We start from the raw sequence: 13,983 nt of genomic DNA on the forward strand, positions 1-13,983 counted from the left end.
TACACCATTACCGCCGACCTGCAACTCGTCGCCGGAAAACGGCGACCTTCGCCACCCTCCTCGCCGCTTTCTGTCACCGCTGTAGTTAACCACAGCTGCTGCTATCTCATCGTTGGTTCGGTTCTTTTCAACTATCGCCGACTATTGTTATCGCCAACCACCGCCGCCACCGCTGCTGCCGAAGACAACCATTGACCTCTCTGTTTTAGTGGAGACAGTTATCGTCACGTGACTACGAAGGTGAACCACCGCTGCTTCCTCATTATCTGCTGTTCGAATTTTGAGGTAACAGTTCCTGTTCATGTTGATCGTTTTAGTCCTCGAATTCTGGTTTGTTTCCGGCGACTAGAATGTGATTTAAATTCGATTTTGTTAAAAAAAACATAAGACATCTTGCTGATTTTGTCACCTTACGTATTTTGTTTTCTGCTAATTAATACCCACTTTCATCATGTTAACTTAACCTTACTGTTAAAAGGGTGGTGATAAGAATACACGTACATGTTTATATGGTACAAGAACTCTTTATTATTAGGTTATCAAAATTCTTTTTGTAATATTATTCAATTGGGTTCTGGGTGACACTCCATGCATCCTTTATTTGTGTCTTTAGTAAAAGTTACTAGTACTATAATAAACAAAAGAATAATACTCATATAAGATGGTTCGGATAATAGTATTATCGACTACGTTAAGTAAGATGATTAATAAAACCACCGTCGCCGGAAAGGTTGTTAAAACAACAACGTTAAGTTCTATAATTTAATTCAAAAGTATATTTAAAATGTAGGATCTAGTACGTGTTAAGGACGACTCGTTCGGTTTTGCTTTGCTTGCTAAGTTAAGGTACGGTTTCCTGTTTTTGCTATTTTTAGTATTAATTATAGTCCGTTAGTTTGTTGTACGGTTTCCGTCTTTGTTTCCTCTTAGTATTATTTATATTCCGTTACTTCGTAGTACGGATTCTGTTTTTTTTCTTCACTCATAGTATTGGTTCGAGTCCATTTTATATTCGATGTCCGTCACTTCGTAGTGCGGATTTTTGTTATCTAGTTCGGTTTATTCGTATGATATGGTTATATTAATTTTATAGCATGCAATAGGTTATATATATTTTGAATTCATTATTGCATGTTCCTGTTTAAATATCTTTTAGTTATACGACTTTAGTTCAGTACTCTGTTACCCGAGCATTTCTGACTTGTCGTTGGGGCGTCAACGACATGGCACTTATCGTGACAGTGCGTAATCAAAGTTCACGGCGTCTCTGAAAGTACTCATGTAGTACCTTGGCCACTTAGAGGCGTATAGATCGATCTTAGCTCCGACTCCTGACTCCTGACATGGCACTTATCGTGACAGTGCGTAATCAAAGTTCACGGCGTCTCTGAAAGTACTCATGTAGTACCTTGGCCACTTAGAGGCGTATAGATCGATCTTAGCTCTGACTCCTGACTCCTAACTCCTGACTTCTGTTTGAGATGGAACAATGTGTGCACGCCACCCACACCGTCTCCTTGGTGCATGGACTAGCTAGCTGTGTACCCCTCTGTTTAGGCTCTGGGTGCTTCCGTATTACACGACCTATTTATTTTAACATCATCGTCGTGTATTTTAGTAATTATATTTTGTTTCGCTATATTTCTGGTCCGTTTTGATATGTGTATACGCATTTGGTTAAATTTGAGTATATTCAGATTACGTCCCGATCGTGTATCGGATTATGTTTCGCATTTAATTATAGTTCAGTTAAATGTTACACGTTATATGCTACACGTCACACATTATATGTTACAAGTTATATGTTTCTGGCTCTGGGTGTTTTTGTTATAGTTCTGATATATTTCCGCATGCGTTTGACCATGTTCTGGCCAACTGTCGGATCATACATCCGAATTTTGTTAAGTATATGTTTCGGTAAAAAGGGTTGGTTTCGAGTTTGAATTGAAGTTCGTATATTTATTCTCTTACTTCTGTCCTTACCTATACTATTGTTCTTTCCGTTACTGGGCAATTTTTGGCTCAGCCGTGTTTTCTTTTTTTGTTTTTCTTATTTTGTTTTCAGGTAATCCGGGATTCGGGGAATTTAGTGATAAGAGATAAAAATGAAGTTCAAGCTTCTAAAAGTTAATTCATTTTGTTTAATAATATGACGTAGGTTGCATTAATTTTTGTTGTATTTGGATTGTGGCGTTGATTTGATATCTGTAATAGTAACACGTTAGCCTGTTCCGGGTTGGGGTGTTACAGTTATGGTATCAGAGCTCAGGCTCTTTCCTGTAGAAAACTTATACAATAAATAATTAATCATGTGAGTTAATGGGTAGACGTCGGGTTAGGATTCCTCTTTTCGTTCTCCGCGTATTTCGTAAATCTTTATCTTTCAGCTCATACGCTACCTTACTTCCAGATGCCTCCTAGAAGACGTGTGAATCGCTAAAACGAGAATGATGCTTGAAACGACCCTCCTCTTGCGACCCTTGTTACTAACGCCGTCAATGCAGCTATTGCGGAAATAGTCCCTAACATCATACAACAGTTGCAGCAAAGTAATGCCGGTGGGAACAACGCCGGTGGCAACAACGCTGGAGGCAACAATCCCCCTGTTGGTATTCATGTCTGGCTTGAGCGTTTTCAAAAGCAAAAGCCAAAATCCTTTAGTACTGCTAGTTCTCTAGTAGAAGCTGAAAACTGGATCGCGCACATCGAGAAACTGTTTGAAGTGCTGGGTGTTAAAGATGTGTTTAAGGTTCGGTTAGCTACTTACAAGCTCGAAGATGACGCTCACAGATGGTGGAAGACACTGAAAGCTGCACGTGGTGGAGACAATTATGCTGCTACACTTCCTTGGAATGAATTCCGTACTTTGTTTTACCAACAGTATTTCACTGATGCTTATCGCAGTGAATATTTGAGAGAATATTCTTCAATTATTCAGGCTAATGATGAGCCCATCGTTGAGTTTAAAAATCGTTTCAGTCGATTGGTTAGTTTTCTTGGCCCAAATGTAGGCACGCAAGAACAACAGACCAACCATTTCAAGTGGGCCATTTGTGACCGAGATAGGAAGTTTATCTTGAACCTCCGTTTTAATGACATAAATGAGATAGTTGATGCGGTTAAGAACCTTGATAATGATAAGAAAACACCGCCAGAAGTCTTTTGATGAAAGCCGTAAGCGGCCAAGAGAAAATAATCAGGGTCAATCTTCTGCTCAGGTTGGAACCGAACAGTCCCTTGTACCCCGAGACCGTAGACAGCGTACTGATGGGAATTTCAACAATCAGCCACGAAATGGGGGAAATCAACATCAGAATCATAGGACCGCACAGAATAATATGCAACAACATCATAACCCCACCAGAGCTCAACCACTTAATCAACAAAACCGAAATACTCCTCTGTGTGGCACGTGTGGGAAACGTCATGGAGGTGCTTGTCGTCGAGCTGAAGGTCGTTGTTTTAGATGCGGAGATGCAGGACACATGATCAGAGACTGCCCTCAGCGGGACCCTAGAGCTAATAATGGAGAAAACGCTAGACCTGCGCAAAAAGATTAGTTCTGGGGAAATTGAAGCCATGAACCGTTTTGATTATCCGTATTTGTTTTCGTTTTAGTACCCCGTATTTCAGTTTATTTGGGTTTGATTTCGTGCGAATTTGGATATTGTTAAGTTTCACACTCTGTTTATCTGTCATGTTAGAAGACTCTTATGTTTGGTATGTTTGAAGTTTAGCATATTTGGGTCGTGTTTCGTATCATTTATGTCAAGACTTTGACATCATTTTTTTTAGTATATCAACACGTCATTTTTTTTTATATAAGTTTAGTCTTTAAGATGTGTAATGGAAGGACCGTTAGGACACACTCGTAAGGTAAATTGATGATTATGGTCGCGAACGTAACCATGAATTTACAGGTATGTATGTGTGCTACTAAAATCCATTTTGCAGCTTAATGTTCCTCTAATATTTAGATACGACATTGTCTTAAGTTTTCGCTATTATCTGCTAGTGTTACGTGTCTTTTATTATATATTTATTTATTTTTATATCAGTGTAGAAATGCATGTTAATATTCAAAATATGTTTTTGAAAATTTACGTTTTAAGTCTTGATTTTTTTTAGTATTCCATTAGTTATCACTTTTTATTTCCACTTATAAGTCACATGTTTCAGTTATCTGTCTTTCGTTTTGGTTATTAGTTACACAATTTAGTCATAGGCTTTAGCTCATCAAAATTTATTTATTTTAGTTATTAGTTATCCACTATGTTATATGTAATTCTGTGTTCAAATGAAATTTTTGATTTCCGTTTATAAGAACTAGTATTATCCGATACAAGTTTTAGGTTACCCATAGTTTCGTTCAATATCATCATGGCAACGAGTCAGCTATTTCAGTTTGGATGGTTTTGATTTCATATGAATTCTGTTTTATATGTCCTAATATTTGTTTCCAAGACTTTGCAATTGTCATGTCTGAATTTATGAAAGTTTTAAGTTCGTTTCGTTTCCGTGATATCCGAAAGTATGTGTCACCGTCTTACAATTTCGAGGACGAAATTTTTTTTAGGGGAGTATAATTATAATAACCCAAACTTTTGTATTAGATAACAAACGAATAACCATAATTTTAATATAAATATTATTTTAAACTGTAAATGGTATAATTAATAATAATAATAATAACATCAACGGATGAGTGTTTTGAATAAAATATGAAATTTAAGAATTTGAGTTTGAGCAAGTTTACAACTTGTAACATTCCAGCGAAAACTTGAGCAACAAACAACTAACTTATTTAGGAATTTGATCACGCTTATAACTCGTTTAATATATATATACACAAACGCGATAAGACTCCAAGATAACAAAACCTTAAATCTCTGGATCTCTCTGCCGTATACACCATTACCGCCGACCTGCAACTCGTCGCCGGAAAACGGCGACCTTCGCCACCCTCCTCGCCGCTTTCTGTCACCGCTGTAGTTAACCACAGCTGCTGCTATCTCATCGTTGGTTCGGTTCTTTTCAACTATCGCCGACTATTGTTATCGCCAACCACCGCCGCCACCGCTGCTGCCGAAGACAACCATTGACCTCTCTGTTTTAGTGGAGACAGTTATCGTCACGTGACTACGAAGGTGAACCACCGCTGCTTCCTCATTATCTGCTGTTCGAATTTTGAGGTAACAGTTCCTGTTCATGTTGATCGTTTTAGTCCTCGAATTCTGGTTTGTTTCCGGCGACTAGAATGTGATTTAAATTCGATTTTGTTAAAAAAAACATAAGACATCTTGCTGATTTTGTCACCTTACGTATTTTGTTTTCTGCTAATTAATACCCACTTTCATCATGTTAACTTAACCTTACTGTTAAAAGGGTGGTGATAAGAATACACGTACATGTTTATATGGTACAAGAACTCTTTATTATTAGGTTATCAAAATTCTTTTTGTAATATTATTCAATTGGGTTCTGGGTGACACTCCATGCATCCTTTATTTGTGTCTTTAGTAAAAGTTACTAGTACTATAATAAACAAAAGAATAATACTCATATAAGATGGTTCGGATAATAGTATTATCGACTACGTTAAGTAAGATGATTAATAAAACCACCGTCGCCGGAAAGGTTGTTAAAACAACAACGTTAAGTTCTATAATTTAATTCAAAAGTATATTTAAAATGTAGGATCTAGTACGTGTTAAGGACGACTCGTTCGGTTTTGCTTTGCTTGCTAAGTTAAGGTACGGTTTCCTGTTTTTGCTATTTTTAGTATTAATTATAGTCCGTTAGTTTGTTGTACGGTTTCCGTCTTTGTTTCCTCTTAGTATTATTTATATTCCGTTACTTCGTAGTACGGATTCTGTTTTTTTTCTTCACTCATAGTATTGGTTCGAGTCCATTTTATATTCGATGTCCGTCACTTCGTAGTGCGGATTTTTGTTATCTAGTTCGGTTTATTCGTATGATATGGTTATATTAATTTTATAGCATGCAATAGGTTATATATATTTTGAATTCATTATTGCATGTTCCTGTTTAAATATCTTTTAGTTATACGACTTTAGTTCAGTACTCTGTTACCCGAGCATTTCTGACTTGTCGTTGGGGCGTCAACGACATGGCACTTATCGTGACAGTGCGTAATCAAAGTTCACGGCGTCTCTGAAAGTACTCATGTAGTACCTTGGCCACTTAGAGGCGTATAGATCGATCTTAGCTCCGACTCCTGACTCCTGACATGGCACTTATCGTGACAGTGCGTAATCAAAGTTCACGGCGTCTCTGAAAGTACTCATGTAGTACCTTGGCCACTTAGAGGCGTATAGATCGATCTTAGCTCTGACTCCTGACTCCTAACTCCTGACTTCTGTTTGAGATGGAACAATGTGTGCACGCCACCCACACCGTCTCCTTGGTGCATGGACTAGCTAGCTGTGTACCCCTCTGTTTAGGCTCTGGGTGCTTCCGTATTACACGACCTATTTATTTTAACATCATCGTCGTGTATTTTAGTAATTATATTTTGTTTCGCTATATTTCTGGTCCGTTTTGATATGTGTATACGCATTTGGTTAAATTTGAGTATATTCAGATTACGTCCCGATCGTGTATCGGATTATGTTTCGCATTTAATTATAGTTCAGTTAAATGTTACACGTTATATGTTACACGTCATACATTATATGTTACAAGTTATATGTTTCTGGCTCTGGGTGTTTTTGTTATAGTTCTGATATATTTCCGCATGCGTTTGACCATGTTCTGGCCAACTGTCGGATCATACATCCGAATTTTGTTAAGTATATGTTTCGGTAAAAAGGGTTGGTTTCGAGTTTGAATTGAAGTTCGTATATTTATTCTCTTACGTCTGTCCTTACCTATACTATTGTTCTTTCCGTTACTGGGCAATTTTTGGCTCAGCCGTGTTTTCTTGTTTTGTTTTTCTTATTTTGTTTTCAGGTAATCCGGGATTCGGGGAATTTAGTGATGAGAGATAAAAATGAAGTTCAAGCTTCTAAAAGTTAATTCATTTTGTTTAATAATATGACGTAGGTTGCATTAATTTTTGTTGTATTTGGATTGTGGCGTTGATTTGATATCTGTAATAGTAACACGTTAGCCTGTTCCGGGTTGGGGTGTTACATATTCAGTGCGCCTTATGTTCCTCAACAAAATGGCGTGTCTAAGCGGAAGAATCGTACGTTGATTGAGGCTGCGAGAACGATGCTTGCTGATTCTAAGCTACCCGTTCAATTCTGGAATGAAGCTGTGAATACGGCTTGTTACACGTTGAATCACATACTAACTATAAAGAGGTTCAAGAAGACAAGTTACGAGCTTCTGAACAATCATAATCCGAACTTAAAGTATTTGGAACCTTTCGGGTGTCCGTGTACTGTATTGAAGAGAGATGCTAGGAAGTTTGATGAAAAGGCTTTTGAGGGATACTTTTTGGGATACAATTCTCCTAAGAAGCGGATCTTTAATATCTCTTCAGGTTGTGTGGAAGAATGGTATTACGTTGATTGCCAAAGTTTACTACTCCTCCAACTGGTTAGGGTCCCAATTGGATGTTCGATTACGACGGGTTATTTAATTCGTTTACGTCAGTGGTTGAAGAAATATCTGAAGATTTTATTATATTATATTTGGAAGAACAATGTCTTCCTATTCCAAGGTCTTCTTCGGTTGATGTAGATGACTCTCCTAATGTTTCAGAAACATCAAATAAGGTTTCTGAGTCTTCCGATGATGCTGATTTTGTTGATTCATCCTCAGTTCCATTAGATGAAGCTCCAGAAACAAACGAGCCAATTCTAATTGTTGATGACTCAACAACTGTCTCTTTAGACACAGCGGAGGATAATATCACCAATCTGGGTGATAATGTATCTATACCTGCTAATCCTTCCATAAGGATTCACTCTAATCATCCGCAGGAACAAATAATTAGTGATGTGAATGATGGGGTTTGTACAAGACACCAATTAGCTAATGTATGTAATGATAAGGTTGACTGTAACTTATCTCCTACTGTGGATTCGATTGTATGTGCTTATGCGGATTTGCACTCTTCGGGTATTCTTAGTATTGCATGATACACCTGCTTCCTATCACAGATTGAACCAACAAGTGTCACGATGGCACACAAGGAGCCGTCTTGGGTTGAAGTAGTACAGGAGGAGCTGCAACAGTTTGTTCCACTGGGTGTATGGGACTCAATTGACAAACCTGACCATGTTAAAAAGGCTACACCGACAAAATGGGTTTTTAGGTGCAAAAAGAACGACCGCGGGGTAATCGTGAGAAACAAGGCACGATTGGTCGTATTGGGTTACAATCAACAGGAAGGCATTGATTACACCGAAGTATATGCTCCTGTGGCACGACTGGAGGCTATACGTATTTTTCTTGCCTATGCAGCCTACAAGAATTTTAAGGTTTATCAAATGGATGTGAAATCAGCTTTCGTAAACGGAGCTATTCATGAGGAAGTGTATGTGAAGCAGCCTCCCGGTTTCGAGGATCCAGACTTTCCAGAGCGTGTTTATCGATTAAACAAGGCCCTTCATGGTTTACACCAGGCCCCGAGAGCCTGGTACAGCACGTTGGCTGACCATTTGATTGAAAGTGGATTCAAGAGGGGAACTGTGGACTGTACTTTGTATTACAAGAACTTTGGTGATGATCTGCTCCTTGTTCAAATCTATGTGGACGACATTATTTTCGGTTAGACAAACGACAGCCTGTGCAAAGATTTCGAGAAGACGATGCAAACCAAATTCGAGATGAGTTCAATGGGAGAGATGAGTTTCTTCTTAGGATTGCAAGTTAACCAGTCTGATACCGGGATCTTTATCCATTAGACCAAATACGTGAACGACGTCTTGAGCCGATTCAAGATATCCGATGGCAAGATTCCTTCAACACCTCTTCCCGTGGGTCATAATTTATCACCGGATGAATTAGAGGATACCGTAGATCCAACCCTGTATCGAGCAATGATCGGATCTCTTATGTATTTGACTGCATCTCTACCTGATACCATGTTTGCTGTTTGTTTGTGTGCCAGGTACCAATCGAGTCCCCGAGTGACTTATCTGGCGGCTGTAAAGCAAATCTTACATTATCTGAGGGGAAATACCGACATCGGGATGTGGTACCTCAAGGACGATAAGTTTGTTCTCACCGCTTTTACTGATTCGGACTATGGAGGATGCAAGAGCAATTTCAAGTCTACAACAGCGGGTTGTTAGTTCTTAGGAAACCGGCTTGTTTCCTGGCAGTGTAAGAGGCAGACGACGGTCTCAACTTCAACAGCCGAAGCGGAGTATGTGGCGGCCTCGAGTTGCTGCTCACAGGTTCTTTGGAACAAGCAACATTTGCGGGATTACGGTTTGATGTTTCTTACTACTCCTATTTTTATTGACAATTCGGCCGCTATTTCTGTCACCAAAAATCCGGTTCATCATTCGAAAACCAAACACATTGAAATCTGTTATCACTTTATACGTGATTGCTTTGAAAAGAAATTAATTTCGATTGATAAAATACACACGGATTTTCAAAAGGCTGACCTTTATACCAAAGCGTTTGATAAAACACGTTTTCAATATTTGCTGGTTATAAATGGTTTAAAAACTTTAAAAGATATTCAAAAGCTTGGTTAAATCATTTTATTTTAAATTTTCTTTCAAGTTTTGTTGTTTTCAGGGGGAAGAAAACATAAAATCCAAAAATAGTGTGATTTCGGTTTGTGTAGAGAATATTAAAAACTCCAAAAACATTCATATATTGAAAAATTCAAAAACATTGAAAAATGCTCCTCAAAATGAGTTTTGAAGCAAAAAGGGAAAATTATAGTACATTGGTCATTTGCTCCTAAGTCCAGTAAAAAGTAAGTGATAAAAGACTGTGTGCTTAATTGCATTGATGTATTGGTAGGTCTTTTGACAAACAAGTACGGGCTAGTAAGTGATATAAACATAAATTACTAAATACTCAAGGAAATTAGTTCTATAAAAAGTTTTGATAATGATGGCAGAAATGTAATAATCCAGTCATACTCAAGCCTTCTAATCAATTTGAAAACAATTTTAGGAAAAAAGTGTCTAGTTGATGGTTAACACTTCAACGATGTATGGTCTTGTGGCCTTAAATCCTGTATTGATGGGATGCTTTAAGGGTCCTGACACTATTGGGTCTTTATGCGGTTTTACATCTGATATTCATTTCAATGAAAATTAAAAATGCTTGTAAAAGCGAACCCGTAGTGTAACTGCTTAAGTCCCTAAACATGATCGCAAAATGTACTTCGTGTACAAAATGAATTACAGACTTGATCAAACCACGCTGTAAGTCATACATTGTCCCCTTGCTCGCATCTTATTACCATTAAGAAACGAACCACAAGGGACACAATGTCTGTAAACCGACAAATGAAATCGTGCATACTCATCCATGGGAACGGACCTTAGGGTATTACTTGATTGTAAGGCCCCGAACCCCGGAAACCTCACAGTTGGTAATCATTCAAAACACTCGTAAAATTAAATAAACTCAAAAACCGTTTCTTCCATTAAAACAAACATTTCAGTGTATCAATTTTGCGGAAAACATGAAAAATGAAATAAGTTCCCGAAACCCGGGAATTTTGCCCAAAATCCAAAGTAAGTATAACTTTTATAAGTTTCCTTGAAATAAAACATTCATAACAATTCCTTCCAGTATGCCCTTCACCATCCAAGTAGCTCCGTGCACGTCCAAGCGATAAGGCATCATCTTCCGAAACCTGAAACTTACACTAACATGCACACAAAGTCAGCTTGAGCTGAGTGAGTTCAAGTTTTAAGTAAAAGATATCAGTAGTAAAATCATGATAGTCATACCAAAGGTTTTCTAAAAGTAAAAGGGTACATCCATCTAATCATCATTACCGAACTTAAACATCCTCATACATACATATACAAAATGTGTATGTAAACATCCATTCAATAACATCCCTATATACATAACAGTATATATATATATATCATCCACGTATAACATCAGGGTCGAGCAAACGTACAACCCAAACCCGTAACATCAGTGCATGCAAACACAAAGTAGGCATACACAACATCAGTAGTCGAAATGACTACAACATCGCCAAATAGAGGCCAAGAAATAATGTATATACACATATATATATTTAACATCCCAAGGCTTACCATATACTAGCAAGCCTATATAAAATCATTTTAAAAACATTTCATCAAGTAAGAAAACATTTAGGTGCGCATGCTAGCCCAAAAGTAAAATGAGTAAAAAGGGCATCATGAACTCATCTGAGATAGATCGAATACTTGTAACAAGCTAGGAAGTTCCTATGGGCACAATCACAAGCAAGGGCCTGTAAATTATACATAACGCGTTACTAAACTAGACTGTAGGAACACTCTAGCCTAATGGGCCGTATAAGCCCAACACTTTGGCCCAGGGCCCAACAACTTGGCCGAAGGCCCATCACTTGGCCCAAGGCCCAAAACTTGGCCCAAGGCCCAACCACTTGGCCCAAGGCCCAACACCTGGCCCAAGGCCCAAGGCCCAAGGATAGTCAAATCGGGTCGAATGCGCGTGTAATAAACCTTAAACCCATTTGTTAACCGAATCAGCCCCGAATGGACCAAATTCCTTCTTAAACCTTTTCATTCATCATAATTATGTCACCCGAGTTGATAGGGTTGATGGTTCCTTTTTACAACACTTACTTTACAATTTAAACGAAAATTCACGCACCGCCGACTCGATTGGCGAAGCACTAACCCCGACAGCCCCGAGCGCCAAAAAAATAATTTTTCCACAGCCCTTAAACCCCCATAGGGCTGCACGAACAGAATCGGTCGGTCACCCGATCAACTAACGCATCAAACTCAACAATTTGCAATTCTACACCCGATAAACCCTAGTTTTCGAACTAAAATCGATTAACCGACCTAAACACCTCCAATGACCACGAAATTTTAATATGATGTAAATGCCATACTTGGGGATCTTTCTACACCGGAAACTCTAATTTTTATCCACGGGAAGTGGGTCAATTGCACTCTAGCCGAAATCTGCCCAACGAAAAGTTTTGGCAAAATTGAGCATCAAAACGATTAGGGGTGAGCAAAAAGAGTGTAGGGGATTGTATTACATACCTTGAACTACCTCTAGGAACTTGGAATCGATCAAAAATTCGAAGCAATGAAGGGGGGGGGGGGCTAGAGATGGCCGATCGGCAGATGCAAGATAGGTTAGGGTTTTATTTTTTTTTATGATATAACTTAAGATATTACACTCTAGTCCTTGTAGATTCAAGTGTAAGGCAAAATGGAAGGAATGGTTAGGTTCTTTAACGTACCGGGATGACGTGAAGGCTTCCGAGAAACGTCAGATGAATCCCGAGAATTATACATACTCAACAATCTTTAATTCTTGAAATCGGAATCAACAGGCGTTAGGACTATGATTGCTTAAATATAATCATTTTTACATCAAATTGGTTCTAAGGTTTAAGTCAAGTTGGGGTGATTTGGAGAAAATCAAATTACGCTTGAATCAAGATTTGAATTAATTCTTTCTGATATTTGTGCCTAATTGAACCAATTAAGAAATATCACCGAAAGTTCTGAAAAATTTGTTAGAAGATTTAAGTTGACAAGAATATCATAATCGACTTAAAACCTGTCATAATCAAAGCTGAAAATAAAACTGTGACGGATGGAAATTTTGGTCAATATAATTCCCTGCTCAAACTCACAAAATTATGTACTGCTTTAATAGTTTAGTTTTGCTGCTTTATTTTTGTTTGTTGTTTGAAAAATATTTCAAAATTCAAAAAGATTTTCTTTCTGCTTTATTTTCGATTTACTGAGCTTACGAATAAATTCAAAAACAAAAAGAAAGGAGTTGTTACCCCGATTTAAGTTAATCGTGCTTGATGTATGTTCAATTGTTATCAGCTGAATTTTAACGTAAAAATCTGCTTAAGTTAAGCCTTACCAATCCTTGGATTGATCGGGTATTTTAAGGTAAACAATTAAAACCCTAAGTGGATTTAATTGATTATTTAAATCATTAAAAACCCTAATTGTTTTTAATATTATTTAAATCATTAATGAGATATTTATCTCATTCGTTAAGGATCTTTGGTGCTTCGTTAATTGGTTTAACGAATGTAAAGCCATTTGTTATTTAAACATAACGAATGAGTCTCTCATTCGTTATATTGACATTCGCTTCCGTTGTATATAACGAATGGAAGACATTCGTTTAAACATTTAACGAATGGAATGATTTTAATGTATCATTCGTTAAGATTTTAACGAATGACTTTTATATTCATTATAAAGTTAACGAATAAGAGAGTTAATGTAATATTCATTTAAGTTTAACGAATGGAAACCTTATTCGTTTAAAATCTTGACGAATCAGGTTTATTAATTAACGAATGAGGCCATTCGTAAGTTCAAAATTGAACGAATGACCTCGGAATTCCTGAGATTATTGGGGTTTATAATCCCAATAATAGACGAATGACTTCTCATTTACCTGTTCCTATTTCCTCTCCTACCTAAACGAACTCTTGCAAAATCATATACCTGCTTATTTGCATAATCGACTAACATATTCGTGTTCAACAAGTAATGGCGATCACAATCATATGACACTCATGAAATTTCATCGGTGTTTAGGAGTTAGCTGATTAATTTATTTTTGCATATCAATCAAACAGTTAACGTCTAATAAACCTCATAATCGAATCAAAATTGTGACTGATGATATGTGTCAAGTGCATTAAACCTATTCCCGAACATTGTGACTAAGGTTAATAGTATTTTTTTATGAAGAAACACAGGTTAATTAGATGATGTTCATAGTTTTTGACTTTAATCAGTCAAAATAATTGATAATTTGACTTATGATTAGTCAAATGAGTAATTAACT

The sequence above is a fragment of the Bidens hawaiensis genome, unplaced genomic scaffold, assembly GCF_021521415.1.
Source record: "Bidens hawaiensis isolate Kalapana, Puna unplaced genomic scaffold, B.hawaiensis_p1.1 tig00003126_1, whole genome shotgun sequence".
NCBI classification, from domain to species: Eukaryota; Viridiplantae; Streptophyta; class Magnoliopsida; order Asterales; family Asteraceae; genus Bidens; species Bidens hawaiensis.